Below are 17,322 nucleotides of genomic sequence, written 5' to 3'. Positions count from 1 at the left end.
CATCTTGGCTCACTGCAAGCTCCGCCTCCCGGGTTCCCGCCATTCTCCTGCCTCAGCCTCCCGAGTAGCTGGGACCACAGGCGCCGCCACCACGCCCGGGTAATTGTTTGTATTTTTAGTAGAGACGGGGTTTCACCCTGTTAGCCAGGATGGTCTGGATCTCCTGACCTCCTGATCCGCCCCCCTCGGCCTCCCAAAGTGCTGGGGTTCTAGGCAGGAGCCGCCGCACCGGGCCGTCCTGTCTGCTGTGTGTTTTCTGTGTTTTGCTGCCGACTATAGGAGATAATGTGGAGAAAAAAGAGATGAGAGGAGGAAGGTAATGAGAGACCTTGTCGAGGTTGTGACCTTGGTTTTTTTGAAGAATTTGCTGCTCTTCTACTATGAAGCGAAGCAGCATTTTGTTACTGACCCGAAAACCACGTAATCTCAGGTGAAGGTGCCACTCGCCGCGCTGTGGGAATGCCGTCTGTGTTTTGTTGCACTGTTTCTTGGTTGTGTGCTTGGCTGGCTTTTTGGAGGGGAAATGTGGAAAGGGGAACTACACAGAAGGGCCGACCCGCCCACATTCTCTTATTATCTTCCAGACGAGAAGGAACAAGCAGAGCTAAGAGTGGAGTGAAGAAAGGAGTGTGATAAGCACCAGCAAAGAGCTGAGGGCTGTTGCTCTCTAAAATTATTATTTGATTATTTTAAAAGTATGGAAGTTTTCTAGTCACTGAAGAAAGGAGCGGAAAGTGCACTTATTTTTATATAGAGTTATTTAACGACCTCCTAAACACATATGTGAAATTTTTTTTTTGCTGGTGCAAAGTATTTTAATCAGTAAGAATTCATATATTGAGATTATGATTAGAGAACTCAATTTATACATTTGCTATCTTGCTCAAGCCTGACATGGCCACAAAACCCAAGTTTACTCCAAAATATATAGCTTCAAAATAACAAATACTGGAAAGTTTGGTGTGGAAACTATTTTGTACTTTTGCACAAAAAACCTGAAGAACAAATTACCTAAAGAACAATTTGCTAAACATGAGAAATCACTCACTTTGAATATGTACAGGTAAGATAGGAACAGTGACCAGACCAGTAAATTATAGTTTATATTGAAGATAATATTCAGTTGACTCAGAACAAATAACCAGCATTCTTGATAACATCTTAGCATTTCCAGAGTGCCAAGTGTACTGATTTTTAAAAATATATTTTAGAAGGAACTTAGATCTGGTGTTTTTAATGAAAGCCAGCATCTCTGATGTTGCAACATGTATGTGAAGTGGATGTTACGTCTATCCTGCCCTTTAACCCCACCATTAACAAAGTGGCTGAAAATAACAGTAAAAAAAAATCAGTCTAAGGGAGAAAAGGACTAATGCTCTCAATTCTCTCTCTGTGTGTGTGTGTGTTAAGGGGGATGACAGGAGGCAGTCTTAACTCTTGAAAGAAACCTTGTGCGCAACGTGCAGGTTTATTACGTATGTATACATGTGCCATGTTGGTGTGCTGCGCCCGTTAACTCGGCATTTACATTAGGTATATCTCCCTAGAACTTGAAGTATAATAAAAAATATATATAAAATAAAAAAAAGAAACTGTCTTTGTATAGGAAGCTTATTTTGGTTTAGGTTCAGTAATAAGAAAGTTTAATTTTATAATCCATAAGACCAGATACCTTCAGAAATGATTTTTCCCTGTGAGATTTCCATGACTGGTATTCCACCCAGTGTGAAATGACAGGTCTGGATGTCTGTCTACAGCCATCAAAGCGTCAGAGCTTCATGCACTGCTATTACTTTTCTGTTAACTCTGGGTAAATCAGGAGGCTGGTACAAGGAATAATTTTAACTTCAGATTTCACAGTTTGTTTCCGTTAAGGGCAGAAGGATCTACTTTTCAATGATCTGTATTTTTAGATGTTGACTTTTCCTGATGCTATTTTTTTGATTATGGAGAAAATGGAATTCTTATTAGAAATCTCAACTCTGAATTGAGAATGGATGTTTTGATACTTGTACTGCTGTGGCTGGAAACTTGGAATCATGAATTAAAAGAGACCCTGCTGTTTATCTACAGATTAGGACACACAAATAAACATCAGTGTAATATCCTCACTAGCATTCTGAGAGTTACATTTACTTATTCCAGAGCAAAATTAATATATGATAAGAAGTGGAATATTTTCTGTTGATATCTAGGGTATTATGACAAGAACCTTCCTTAGAAAAGTAATAGTGTATTAGGAGGACACTGGATGCTACCACATTATTTGCCTTCAAGGCCTTCAGGGCATTGCAAACAACTGCAGTCAATCTAATAACCTTATCAAGCACAAGCCAACAGTGAAATGAAAGTCATTTATCTGAAACAGCAGGCGAGAGCTTCATTGGTACCCTTGGAAAGTGACTCACTAACCCTGCCGAAGCTTTGCTCCATCTGATCAGGGCATAATGTTTCATTGGCCCAATAATCAAGGCCTGTAGAGTTTCACAGCGTTTTCCCTCCAATAGCTAATACTGGGAGCACTGCTGACGTTCTGCCCACGGTTGCCAAGGCTGAAATCAAACTTGCTTTGAATAATACTATAAAAGCCTTGAAATGAATCTTTGCCATAGGAACCAATGTTCAATTGTGGGCTCTCTACAAAGCTGCTCAAGGTGGGAGGGAGCAAACTTTTTGAGTTGGTTTTAGGTAACAGAAACAGACGTCTTTATTGGATTTATCTGGAAAAAAGTAAGGAAAATCCCAACATTATCTGTTCTGGTCAACAAGTGTAAGGCTCAGTCCCGTTTTACTTCTCTCCTTCCCCTTTAGATCCTTTTTCCTTATTCTTGACTCCATGTATGGAGAAAAAGTTCAAGTGCATCTACAGCAGTAATGCTGGGAACTTGTCACTTATTCCCATGATGCTGCTACTGCTTATAAAGCACTTTGAGGATTCTTCTATTCAGAGTTAGTGATAAGCCTCAAGAGGAAATCAGCCTTGCTGGTGTACAGCTGTGTTTTGGGCTCATGTGTAGTAGAAGAGCTAACATGGATTTCAGAGTCTCCCAGGTGTTTGGAATCCAGGCTCTGCTCTCAGGACCTGCGAGGTCTTAGATAAGTTGCTCAATGTTACAGGACTGTGGTGTGAGTGAATTGCACGATGTGTATGGATCCAGCTAGGGTCTTCTTTCCTTCCTTCTCTCCTCCCTACCTCTGAATTTCCAGCACGCTCTACTTTCTGAGGTCTGACTCCTGAAAGGCTAGACACAGCGAAGCTGGATGCTTGCTAGAAAACTGAGGGGCTAGACTTGAGTGTTAGGGAACCAGGGAATGACATCTGTCATCCATCCGGTTAGGCCTAGGAGGAAAGCGAGGCAGGGCAGCAGAGTGGGAAGTGGTGCCCATGAAGGCCACTTTTGGGCAGTCACCGTAGCCTCTGCTCAAGGCACTTTAGTTCTGAGTTATTTGGAGCCCAAGGTAGGGGCAGATATAAGAGAAGGACGGCAGTTACTGCCTGGTCAGGAGTTTAACAATTTCTACCTCCTTTCAAACCTCATTTCATCCCTTCCGTCCCAGTCAAATTCTCAGGCATCTGTGAGCAGGCCTGTGCATCATCATTTCTCCTCTGCAAGGGTGTCTTCTTCGGGCATGTGAGAAGGTCTTAGTGCACCTGTGGTATTTAGAGACTTGATCCTCTTTCCTCTTTATTGTCAAAGTTGTGACTTGCCGAGGTCGGGACAGAGTCTGGTTATGACATGTTAGCAATCGTCACCTCTCATTTTTGAATAAATACGCCTTTATGCAGTTTGATCTCCCATTCATGTCATTTATTAATTTGTTCAGTCATTAACACATTCATTTGTGGAACATTTGGCCTGGTAAATAGAAGAAACCCTTCTTTGGCATTAGGGGAGAGAGAACAAAATGCACAGAGATACATGCTCAGCTTTGTATAACTTTTGACAGTTTCTAACATCAAATAAGATCGAACTTGGAAAACCAAAGACTTACCACTGAGATATTTTCATAATCTAAAAAGTCAGTTTTAAAAGAACTTCCGAAATGTTTTTTAAAATGACTGTCCTTTAGAATAATTATGTAGCATTCCAAGGTTTTAGTGTTCAACCAGCATTTATTACCACCTGCTGGGTGCCTGAGGTAGGAAATTGTAATGAGAGCCACAAACATGAATTGAAAAACTGCTGCCTGTAGGTCCTCAGTTCCTGTCAAAGCATAGAGCCCCCTGTAGAGAGAGCCCCCTGTAAAAGGTGCCCTGCGTTCTGGGCGAGAGGATACACTCAGTCAGCAGGTATATCTGGTGGGCAGAACAGGAAAGGTGTCACCGAGGAGGTGCTATGTGAGCTGGTTGTGAAAAATGAATATGGGTTTACGAAGCAGATCTGAGAGGCACTTTGCCGAAGTTACAACTCTACCCAGGCATTTGTTTGAATTTTCTGTTTCATCTGCTCATTGGAGATCATTTGTTGGTACACTTATATCTTCTATGCCAGGCTGAAAAGAGAGGAGTGATTGTGTGTGTGTGTGTGTGTGTGTGTGTGTGTGTGTAGTATTTTTCACAGAGTTTCTTTGTGTTTCCAAGCTTACTTTAGAGCTGAAGCTTGTCAGAGTTCTCATAACAAATGCGTGATTGAACTAAATTACAACCCGCCGCCTCTGGTGTTGCAGCCTTACGGCACCTCAGTGTTTTCATGGGGTGTGCTGTACCTTCATGATTTATTTAAAGACCAAATCATAATGAATAACAATTCTTAGGCTTAAACCTATAGCAGGGGTAGGAAATAGTTCAAACTTTCAGACTTACATGAACAAATGCAATCTTCAAAAACTACTGTTTTCTACTCTGCGTGAATGTACTGAACTCATTGCCGCCTTCCTTTAAATGTGATGTATCAAAAGTGCCTTGCAAACTGTTAAATTCCAATGTTGATATTGTTATAGATATACTTTATTAAATACTGGATAATGATTTTATAAAGTACAGGGTTTTTAACTGAAATTATTCTAAAATATGTAGAAAAATTTGGAATAATCTTCCCATGTTGAACACAATGATTGTTTTTAAAATTCTCTTGATTTATATGTTTATATGTTGTGGATTCTCAATTGAGTGAATTAGTGTCTTTGCAGTATAGTAAGATTTTGGTATAGTTTTTAATCTATCAAGGAAAAGGCTAGATAATTAAGTAGGATCTCATTTGTCTCATAGCCCATTATTTGAAGGATGATTTCAGACCATAGGAAATACTGAGCCACCTTTTCTAAAAAGACAACTGATTTTCTTATGCTTTTAAGTTCAAATTTATCTTATCTCCTTTTGACTAATTGAAACAACAGGTTATCAAAAACCGTAATAGAAAATATTCTTCTTATTTATTGAATCAGAAGAGAAACAGGAAATACTGTGCTTTCTTGGGCCTGTTTCCTACACCCCAGCATCACACAAATTGTTGTTGCTTCTATAATGTTCAGCTTCAAATTATTTTGCTTGATCAGTCAAAATGAATTACCTGAATTTTCTCCTCCTGTTCAAAATGGAACCGCATTCATCCACCTACCCCCAGCCCTAGGACTGTTTCTTTTATTCCAATAGTTTCTGATATCCTTGACTTCACAGTAGAAAGCTGTGAGTCTCCCAAACCCCTTCACTCAGGTCCCGTGGATCCTGCCTTCTAAAGTCTCTTCAGCCTTCTTTCTTTGCATGTTCATGGCCACCTTGTCGTTTAGACCCTTATCCCTGACTGTAAGGGATCCCTTGGGTCTTCCTGCCTGTGGCCATGCCTAATTTATACCCTTCCTAAAATGCGATGTAATCATGTCGCTGCCTTGCTTAGAAGCCCTGCACTGACTTCTAACACGTGCAGAATCAGGTGCTTGCTGTTTAACATGGTCTACCCAGTCCTCCAGATTCTGGCTTCCAGTTATTTTCTCAGCCTCAAAAAAGCACCTCACTCTCCAAACATATCAAATAGCTCGCGCCCTCCTGCCTCGGGTTCACACCTCCATTCCTTCCCCTCTACCTGGATGCCCCTCCCGCCGTCAGCTCCCACAGATTGACTGGCGCTTGAGTGTTTTATTGCACTTTGGACCTCCTGCCTCTCACTCCTGGCTTCTGTCTGTCTACCTGTCCTGATCTGCCACTTGTGCTGATCTGCCACTTGTGTAGCCTCTGGCTTATCTGCCTAATTCTGGTTGACAGTGTTATTTGTTAGCTTCGTATCTACTTGTTCTCTCAATTATTTCTCAGCCTCCCCACACCAGGCTCCTTGCCCCGTATTTATAAGCTGCTGTTGGCTTGAGGGTGACTGTGCCTTCCTAATAAAACTATTTTATAGACTGATAGTTACAATGGTACAGTAGAAAAGAAATGAATCTACCTTTGAGTGTATTGCAATACATCTAGTGATCCATAAATATTTTCTTCTTCTTATTATCATTACTGTTATTTTTGAATAGACGATTAGGGAAGGCAGAGTCTAGGCCACCAGTCTGAACTTAGCTTTCATCTTTATTAAGATATTTGGGATGTCTGCAAGTATTCTGAATTTTAAATGGCATTTGGTGATTCGATAAAATTTTGTTTTACTCTGAACTGAGCAGAGTTTCAGCAGCTGGCTACTGGGTCATCATTTCTGTAAATTCAAAATGTAGAAAGAACATTTACCTTTTAACAAGGGAGTATCCTGGGTCTCAGTTCTCAACCGTTTTTCTAGGTGTGCTCATGCCTCTGTGACCTCAGAAAGCCCGATGGCATTAAATTCCATGTACGTGTGCACGGTCGATGAACGCATATTTCCAGCTCCTACCTCGCCTCTAAAATTTAGGCTCGTATCTAATTAACTGCTAATGATCACCACTTGGAAGATTAACAGACAACTCAACTATCACACATCCATAAGGAGGTTCTTGATCCTCCACCTTCAACCCCTGGACCCAACACTCCTCAGTCTTCTCTGTCTCAGTAAATAACACCTCCAGCGTACCAGCTGTTAGGCCGGGAAACTTGCCCTGACCCCTGTTTGTCTCTGACACCATATATCAGCATACACTGTTGAACTGAGTTCAGAATCTGAGCTCCCCTTGCCCCAACCATTGTGTGCACCTTGCTTCACTTTACGTCATTGCTTTCAAGCATTATCAAAATAGCCTCCTGACTCCTCTCCCACTTGCTCTTTCTTGCTCCCTGCACTTTGTTCTTCACTGAACAACCAGAGTAAGTCTTTATTTATTTATTTATTTATTTTGAGATAGAGTCTCCTCTATCACCCAGGCTGGAGTGCAGTGGCGCGATCTGGGCTCACTGCAACCTCTACCTCCTGGGTTCACACAGTTCTCCTGCCTCAGCCTCCTGAGTAGCTGGGACTACAGGCATGCACCATCAAGCCCTGCTAATTTTTGTATTTTTAATAGAGATGGGGTTTCGCTATGTTGGCCAGGCTGGTTGCGAACTCCTGACCTCAGGTGACCCAGAGTAAGTCTTTTAAAGTGTAAGGCAAATAATGTTTTCCATCTGCTTAAAACCTTCCATGGCTAGGAAGGTCTTAAACCATCTTGTCCCCTGACACTTCTCTGATCTCTATTCCCATCAGACTCCCCTCTGTTATTGCAATCTTCAGAGAAACCAGGCAGATGTGCTTCTGCCCCAGGGCCTCTACATGTGCGGTCCCCTTTGCCTGGAATGCTTTCTCTTCAGGTAGCAGCATGGCTTACCTCTCTTATCCAGGCCTTTGCTTCATTATTACCCTGTCATGAGAAGGCTCTTTTCTGACCATTTAACCTCAAATGGCACCTTCTCACTCTCTATTTTCTTATTCTACTTTATTCTTCTTTAAAGCACTTCTTACCATCTGACCTATCATGTATACACACTGCCAGATTTCTTCACTGGTTGCTCCCACTCCCACTCTGTCCTGTGCAAGCTCCATGAGAGCAGAGACTGTTTTGGTCATTGCTGCATCTCTATCTCTTAAGATAGTTCTTGGCATAAGTAGGCATGCAGGTTAGTATTGCATGCATGAGTGAGGACAGTAACGGTCCCAAATTCTTCTGGAAAGTTTTTCCTCAATCTTGAGGCTAGTTTACTATCATCAGATTTCTTGACCACTAATGACTCACTATATCTCTGTCCTATTTACAGGCACAGTTTGGAAATATTGCGAGTTCAGTTCCAGACTACCAAAATAAAGCAAACATTGCAATAAAGTGAGTCACACAATTTTTTTGGTTTTGCAATGCACGAAGTCATGTTAACACTATATTGTGGTCTATTAAGAGTACAATTTCAATATGTCTAAAAATGCTAATGTACATGCCTTAATTTAAAATAATTTATCGATAAAAATGCTAATGATCATCTGAGCCTTCAGCAAGTTGTAATCTTTTTGGTGTTGGGGGTCCTGTCTCTCTGTTGATTGCTGCCAACAGATCAGGGTGGTGGGTACTGAAGGTTGGGGTGGCTGTGGCAATTTCTTTTTCTTGTTTTTCTGAGATGGAGTCTCAGTCTGTTGCCCAGGCTGGAGTGCAGTGGCAGGATCTTGGCTCACTGCAACCTCTGCCTCCGGGGTTCAAGTGATTTCTCTTGCCTCAGCCTCTCAAGTAGCTGGGATTATAGGCCCCAACACCATGCCTGGCTAATTTTTATATTTTTAGTAGAGACGGGGTTTTACCATGTCGGCCAGGCTGGTCTCAAACTCCCGACCTCAGGTGATCCACTGGCCTCAGCCTCCCAAATTTCTGGGATTATAGGCATAAGCCACCGCGCCTGGCCAGCAATTTCTTAAAATAAGACAGCAGTGAAGTTTGCCACATCAATTGACCCTTCCTTTCATGAAAAATTTCTCTGTGGCATGTGATGCTGTTTGATAGCATTTTACCCGCAGTAAAACTTCTTTCAAAATACAGTCAATCCTCTCAAAGCCTGCTGCTTCTTTATCAACTAAGTTTATTGAATATTCCAAATCCTTTATTGTCGTTTCAACAATGTTCATAGTATCTTCACTAGGAGGAGATTTCATCCCCCAAAACACAACACAGCAACAACAACAACAACAAAAAAACCCACTTTTTTTTCTCATCCATAAAAAGCAAGTCCTCATTTCATCAAGTTTGATCATGAGATGCAGCAATTCAGTCACATCTTCAGGCTCCCCTTCTAATTCTAGTTCTTTTGCTCTTTCTACCACATCTGCAGTTATTTCTTCCACTGAAGTCTTGAACTCCTTAAAGTTATCCATGATGATTTTAATCAGCCTCTTCCAAACTCTTGTTAGTGTTGATATTTTGACCTCTCCCATGAATCATGAATGTTCTCAATGGCATCTAGAATGGTGAGTCCCCTCCATAAGGTTTTTAGTTTACTTTGCTCAAATCCATCAGAGGAATCATGATGACAGTGACAACCCTATGAAATGTATTTCTTAAATAATAAGACTTGGAAGTTGAAATGACTCCTTCACCCCTGAGTTTCAGAATGACCTTGTATTAGTAAGCATGGAAACAAAGTTGATTTCCTTGTATGTCTCCATCAGAGCTCTGAGGTGTCAAGGAGTACTAACATTTTGAAAGAAATCTTTTTCTCTGAGCAGTAGGTATCAACAGTGAGCTTAAAATATTGAGTAAACCATAGTGTAAATAGACGTGCTGTCATTCAGGCTTTGTTGTTCCATTTGTAGGGCACAGGCAGAGTAGGTTTAGCATAAGTTTTAAGGGCCCTGGAATTTTCAGAATTGTGAGGGCAAATTGGCTTTAACTTAAAGTCGCCAGATGCATTAACCCGTCATGAGACTTAGCCTGTCCTTTGAAGCTTTGAAGCCAGGCATTGACTTCTCTCTAACCGTGAAAGTCCTAGATGACATGCACTTCCAGCAGAAGGCTGATTCATCTACACTGAAAATCGATTGTGTAGTGTGGCCACCTTTATCAGTGATCTGAGCTAGATCTTCTGGGTAACTTGCTGCAGCTTCTCCGTCACACTTCCTGCTTCACCTTGCACTCTTATGCTATGAAGAGGGCTTCTTTCCTTAAACCTCATGAACCAACCTCTGCTAGCTTCAAACGTTTCTTCTGCAGCTTCCACACTTCTCTCAGCCTTTATAGAACTGAAGAGAGTCAAGGCCTTCCTCTGAATTAGGATTTGGCATAAAGGATTATTCTGACTGGTTGGACCTTCTCTCCGGACCATTAAACTCTCCATACCAACAACAACGCTGTTTCACTGTCTTACCACAGCGTGCTCACTGGATTAACGTCCTTCAAGAACTTGGCCTTTGCGTTCACAATTTGGCTCTCGGTTTTGTCCAAGAGGCCTAGCTTTCAGCCTGTCTCGTCTTTTGACATGCCTTCCTCACTAAGCTTCATTTCTAGCGTTAGATTTTAAGTGAGAAATGCATGAGACTCTTCCTTTTACAGGAACGGGTACAGGCCACTGTGGGATTATTAATTGGCCTAATTTTCATATTGTTGAGTCTTAGAAAATAGGGAGGCCCAAGGAGAGGAAGAGAGATGGGGAAACAGCCGGTTGGGGAGGCAGTCAGAGTCCATACAACATGTGTCAGTTAAACATGCCATCATACATGGATGCGGCTCATGGTGCCCAGAACACAGCAGTAACGTCAAAGGTCACTGACCACGGAGCACCATAACAAACACAGTGATAAATTTTGAAATATTGCTAGAATTACCTAAATGTGACGCAGACACAAAGTGAGCCCATGCCATTTGAAAAAAGGCACCGAAACTTCCAGTTAGCTGAACACGTGGAGGTGAAATGTGGCTCAATTTTGTGAGTTGAATTAGACAAGTCCCTGATCTTTCCTATTTGTTAAAGTCAGAATTTAGGATACTTTCTTTTATGAATTAGCATTAACTTAAACAAAAGAGCTTAATGAGATTCACCTGGCATGACTGGTAAGGTGATTATGTTTCAGAATTTACTGAAAAAGAAAGGTTCTTTTGTTTGTTATGCTTTCAAGGAGTAGAAAACCCACGGTTGAAAATCAATACCGAAAGTGGTCAAAGTGTGCTGGGGCGTGGTCGAGCTCCTTTGAAACAGACTGGTGGGGAAGAACTTTGTGTCCAAGTTCGGCCTGTGTCAGCAGCTGAACCTCCGAATGAGACGCATGCTACAGAAAGAACACATGGGCTGTGGCCATTCAGCAACTGAGCACCTATCCCAGGCACTGCCACTGCAAGGATGAGGAAGACACACACAGTCCCTACTGTGCAGACGTGTTGTGCTGGGGTCCCAGGCACTGCCACTGCATTAAGGATGAGGAAGACACACACAGTCCCTACTGTGCAGACGTGTTGTGCTGGGGTCCCAGGCACTGCCACTGCATTAAGGATGAGGAAGACACACACAGTCCCTACTCTGCAGACATGTTGTGCTGGGGTTAGCAGAAAGTGGAAATGCAGGATTTTCTCATTTCAATACAGGGTGATCAAAGCTCGTACGCAGGATGTTCGGGGTGCTGTCGGAGCACATTGGGGGAGCACCTAAACTCGTTAGAACTAACTGATGATGAGTACAGCTTATGTTTGGAACTATTAGCAGGAGTGATATAAAAAAGTTGGGTAAATGAAAATAGTGTACTATTTAGGTTAGCACAGAGTAGGAATGTAAATGAATTAGTTAGCATAAAAAATAATGTTTATGGCCAAAGAAGAAAGAGACATGAGAAGATTTTAGTCTCACTGTTGAAGAGACACATTGCACACTATATAATTCTCATAAAAAACATAAGAACATATGTAAATGCAACGCATATGAAGCTGTAGAAAGAATAATATTGCACATTATTCACTTATTACTCTTTTTTTTTTTTTTTAATGAGACAGAGTCTCCCTCTGTCACCCAGGCTGGAGTGCAATGGCATGATCTTGGCTCATTGAAACCTCCGCCTCCTGGGTTCAGGTGATTCTCCTACCTCAGCCTCCCGAATGGCTGGGACTACAGGTGCCTGGTACCATGCCCAGCTAATTTTGGTAATTTTGGTAGAGACCGGGTTTTGCCGTGTTGGCCAGGCTGGTCTCAAACTCCTGACCTCAAGTGATCCACCTGCCTTGGCCTCCCAGAGTGCTGGGATTACAGGTGTGAGCCACTGCACCCGGCCTCACTTATTACTCTTGATAGCACAATTATAGATACTTAGCAGACATTTAGTTAGAATTCAAGGAGATTCTGAGGGGTATAATTAGTTGAAATTGCAGTTAAGCAATTACTATTATCAGAAAACCACTTTCGTTTAACTTACTTCTAATGACCGAGACAGAGGAGCTGTACCAGGGCTGTATCCCACGTGAGGTCCCCATCAGAGAATCTGGGGCGGGACCATCCAGCCGCTTCCCTTACAGGGAAATAGGTTTCTCTTTCTGGTGAACTTCCCGACAGGCCCTTTAGGTTAGTGCTTTTGGTAAATCCAAGGAATGGAGTCTATTTTGGAATCCTGGAATACTCAAAGAGGGCTTTGTCTCCCAGGAAGGGCATCAGCTGAGATAACTCAAGTGGCATTTGAGAAGAAGCAGAAGCAGGTAGGTCACTCTCTGCCTCCCAGGAGCAGATCTTAAGACCTCCTTTCAGAGGAACAGTCCTTATACCCAGAAGAAAGAAACATCCTTATCTCTGAAGACGCAGGGACACAGAGAAGAATCTGAACACACAGGCCTCGCTGAGTTCCCCCAGTTCATCTCCGTGACAGCATACCCACTGTATCCAATTGTACCCATCCATGGCGTCCACTGCTCATCAAACCTAACTAAGCACAAGATACACAAGGTTTCCTGTTTCTTTGGGTCATTTTCTTATGAAGACTCCTGTGCCACATAAAACTTTTTAAATAAACGTGTATGCTTTTCTCTCGATCAGTACTTTGTTACGGGGGCATCGGCCGCAGGCCTAGTGATGGGTGAGGAAAAGAAACCTTTCTTCCCCTACAAAGGAATGAAAAAGAATATTTGGGTATATATATTCTCAACCCAATGAGAGACTCCGTTCCATGGGCCTTATTTCCTCCCTATGTTTTATTATTCATGGACAGACCCTCTACTCTTGATCCATTTGATCAAAAAGTCTGTGAAGACTGCGTCCTGGACTGTGACCGTGGAGTGGAGTGTCTTGCAGCTGCGTGTGAAACTGGATACTTGTAGACTAGAGCTGCCGAGGGAGGAGAAGGATTAATGACCCCCTGCAGAAGCCATCTAGTGAGCTCTTAGGATGAGCTGATAAAGAATTTGGGAGGACTCTAGCTCTAGACTTTCTGGGACGATTTCCTTCTTCACAGCAGAGTTCAGGTCTCTTGCCCTTTGCCGTGGGAAAGCCGTACTCTCCTGTTTCTCCTGCGAGGCTGTCTTCCTCGTGGCTCAGTGGCAGTTCTTTGGCACAGTCAAAAATCAGGGCAATTCCCAGCATTTTATATGTTGTGCTGAGAATGAAGCTGTACACTCTGGGCAAGTAGGAATTAACTCTTAGGCACACGGGGCCTTTGAATTGCTAAAAGGCTCTCTTCTGGGCAACACTCATTATGGATTGTGATCAAGTTACAGAATGTTCATGTTGCTTTGCTTTCTTAATCAGCCTTGTTTGTGACTTCTGATATCTTTGATCAAGATTGCAAATTGACTTTAATTTTTGTGCTTATATGATAAGGAATGGTCTCTTTATTATTTCAAGTGAGCCATTTGTAGAATGAATTTAATCACCCATTCAGATCTACAGACTACAAAAATGAATGTTATATAGATATAGACACTGCGTTCATATAAAAAATTTCCAAATAGATATATCTGGGCTGCAATTGTCACGAAAGGAAGGCTCACTTTTAGAGGAAGCAAGATAATGTATATTATAGGTTAAGAAAGATAAAATAACAGAAAAAAAGAGAATGGAAATAAACTGCAATTCTTACTTTCTTGTTTCTTTGTCACTGAGTTTTGCAGAATCCAGCCCCATGAGAACGTTTTCCCCATTGTTAGTCCCTAGTAGGCTTTGTAATTGGGAAAAAAACCGCCCTTTGCTATGTTTTGGTTGTATAATCTTATTCTTGGATTTAGTCAAGATAAATTTAACAAATTCAAATCAAGATTGTAAAATATATATTTCTTCTCTCAAATTTGCCTCATAGTCTCCATCCCTCTTCAGATGCCAAAAATAACTCAGATGGTGGATATAGGATTTGTTCTTTAAGAAAACAAGCCTTGTTTTCTTACAAATGAATAGAAGCTGCTGAAAGATAGGGCCCCTGCCTCACACTTCCATCTTGTGTTCCTGGGAGCACTGTGGTGCTGAGATATTATCCATCGTTCTCCCTGATTTTTCTAAAGGTCCCTTGGCCTCCATGTGCTGGAGAGTGAGAGAGGATTTAAAGTCTTTCTGAGAGTGACTCCTCACCTTACTGTGGTTTTCTGTTACTTACTTTCCCAGCATCTGTGACACAGTTTTCTCTTCCTGTCTTTCTTTTCTCTAAGGTAATGAACACAAGGTAACTCCTCTTAAGAACAGACAGTGCAGCATCAGGCAAGTATCAGATGGCAAGGGTTCCAATTATTCATCCTCTGATTTTCCCTTGACTTTTCTAAGAAAAGTGCAGCTTTATGTTTACTAGGACTAAAGAAATTCAGCTTTGCAGAAAGAACATAACATCTCAGTTGCTGTAGTCTTTGTTGTTAGTTATCATTTGTAACCAGGAGCTCGAATTTTCTTTCCTGGACCTGTCTGTTGTAGAGTGCAGCAGCAGGGTCTTCTCTGGTGCTGCAGGAGAAGGGATGCAGCCCTTCTCTCTGGGTTCTTTTGACCTAAGACGCCTTCCAAAATGTGAAATGTAGGCTCCACGAGCAAAGGTGTTTTTGCCTCCTTTGTTGGCTATTCTGTACTGATGATGTGGGGAATAGTGCTTGGCACACAGTAGACCCTCAGGAAATATTTATGGAATGAATGAATAAATCCCCCATGATATAGGTTTATCGGACACCTGACCTCCAATGACCTTCACCTGGGGAGACAATGTTGCCCGTGAGTGTCGTGGTTGCCTTTCTATTCCAGCTCTTTGTCCTGGGCAGAGCTTGCTGCACCTTCCAGTTTCAGTAATCAAGGAAGCAGAGTCCCTGCAATTCTTCAAGGAACCTTGAGAACTCAGGAGGTCCTGGGGTGGCTGCATCAATCCTGCAGACCAATGCCAATCAGCAGAGGGGCCATTCCCAGGGCCACATGGCTGGCTGAGTTGGGCCTTGGCCAGGTAAGACGCACAGCGTGCATGCCTACCTGATTTAATTCTGAATGCCATAGACCTGGCAAGTCATAAAATAGCAACCAATAATTGTAAGTTAGAGGGCTCATTTCCTCCCAGAAATCTCAGTGTATGTGAAGATAGGTTGGAATGTGTAAAGAAAAGCTAAGAAAGCAGATTTCTGATAAGAGCAGCGTGTGACTCGTACAGCAGTTCTGAATTACAGCCCGAAGGATGGAATGCTGACAGTTCCTTCCCTCTTACCTGTGATTGCTAGAATTTTATTTAGCGGATCGTTTTTGAGCCGATCTCAAAATGAGAAAATTCTTTGAGGAATTATGCGTAGTGTGAAGTATATTCTCTCCCTTGTTGCCCGTGGAGATGCCACTGGTGACAGGGCAGATTTCCCACTGCAGGGTCGATGGAGATGCTGCTGCTGTCTTTGGACATAATAGTTTATGACGAAGAGACCAAAATAATTCCTTTTTAGCCATGTGGTTGTCTGTAAATTTGCCTAGTTGGTCATCCAAAGCGATGACATTTAAGATATAGTTGATACACTGTTTATCTTAAAGAAACGTTTTAAAATTAATTCTTCAGACCTATGTAATATTTTATCTTTTCTGTTTAATAATATCCAAATGTGCTTTTGTGACGCACAGGACACGTGTGTTTCTTCATAAATCAGTCAGATAGCTTTGAAAGTATAATATATTACAAGCATGTAGCAAAGACCCTCAAAACACAATTATTGAAGCAGTATAAAAAGGTGAATTTGCTTCGGTTTTGGGTTTTTAATAGACTTCACTGTTATGTCGTGAAGACAGAAGTTTGCCATGGAAGTCTCTGGTTAAGAGCCAAGACTTTTTCTCGTGTATCATTTCAGATCCTGTCATCTCTATCTGATCTTTAGGGTAGACTATGTACATTCAGAGTGTTGAGTAAAATTATTAGAAAATATAATACCTGTAACATTATTCTTTATACCCTTTAAGTAAATATGCTGGCACATGAATTCACAATTTAAAACTCTGACTTTGTAAGACATTTGCATGTATCTCCAATGAAGATATTGTTGGACTTGCATTCTTTGTGCATGATTTGTGACAAAATTATGAGACCTTTACATTTGTGGAAATAAAACACATAAAGTTATTTCAAAATTCACATCAAGTCCATCACTGTGTTCTGTCAATCTTATCTCTAAATATTTCTCAGGTTTCTTCATTTACTTTCATTTCTACTCCCACAACCAGAGTCCAGATCACCATCATTCCTCACTCTCCGGACTCCTGGAATATAGTCCCATTCTCCATGCCTCCAAGTAATTAATGACACAGAAAAAGCACATTATGTAAAAAAAGTAGGAGTCCAGATTCAACATGCACGTGGATTGTAATGAAAACACACTAAAATGTTAACAGTGAAAGAATCAGCAGTTATATTTTTTTGCTCTTTTATACTTTTTAATGTTTTCTAAATGTTCTATAATAAGCATGAATTATTTAAAAAGTTTTATTAAGGTGCATTCTCATTTAAAAAAATTCAAGGCTGTACATGGTGGCTCACGCCTGTAATCCCAGCACTTTAGGAGGCCAAGGCAGGCGGATCACGGGGTCAGCAGACCAAGACCAGCCTGGCCAACATGATGAAACCCTGTCTCTACTAAAAAATACAAAAATTAGCCGGGCATGGTGGCACACGCCTGTAATCCCAGCTACTCAGGAGACTGAGGCAGGAGAATGGTGTGAACCCCAGAAGTGGAGCTTGCAGTGAGCCGAGATCACGCCACTGCACTCCAGCCTGGGCGACAGAGTGAGACTCTGTCTCAAAAAAAAAAAAAAACCCGAAGTGAAAGTGAAAACAGATACCATCTAAAATCTACTACTTAGAAATTCTCCTTATGAAATTCGGTGAACGTCATGTCAAACATCTTATTGTTTCTCTCTGTGTATCTTCTCACAGGCACGTGCATACGCTTACACACACACAGAGGGTGAAGAACGGCTACTTAGCGAGTTCGAGACAGGCAAAAAGTAAAATTTTATATGTACAAGATCAAACTATGCATCATCTTAAAAAGATTAAAATGTATTATGTTAAC

The 17,322-nt window shown here is 41.7% G+C and overlaps 1 long non-coding RNA gene across 1 annotated transcript in view; it reads left to right on the top strand.

The window, feature by feature from the left end:
* LOC105554723 overlaps positions 1-16,373 on the top strand; it is a 60,130-nt gene extending 43,757 nt beyond the window's left edge. Inside the window, exon 3 of the long non-coding RNA XR_001008370.1 lies at positions 15,035-16,373. This is a non-coding gene — a long non-coding RNA (uncharacterized LOC105554723). The remainder of the gene's footprint in view (positions 1-15,034) is intronic.
* Positions 16,374-17,322: the final 949 nt, after the last annotated feature.

This window comes from Mandrillus leucophaeus, unplaced genomic scaffold (assembly GCF_000951045.1).
Source record: "Mandrillus leucophaeus isolate KB7577 unplaced genomic scaffold, Mleu.le_1.0 Scaffold657, whole genome shotgun sequence".
Lineage (NCBI taxonomy): Eukaryota > Metazoa > Chordata > Mammalia > Primates > Cercopithecidae > Mandrillus > Mandrillus leucophaeus.
The sequence above is the reverse complement of the archived record's forward strand: the minus strand, read 5'-3'. Positions and strand labels throughout refer to the sequence as shown.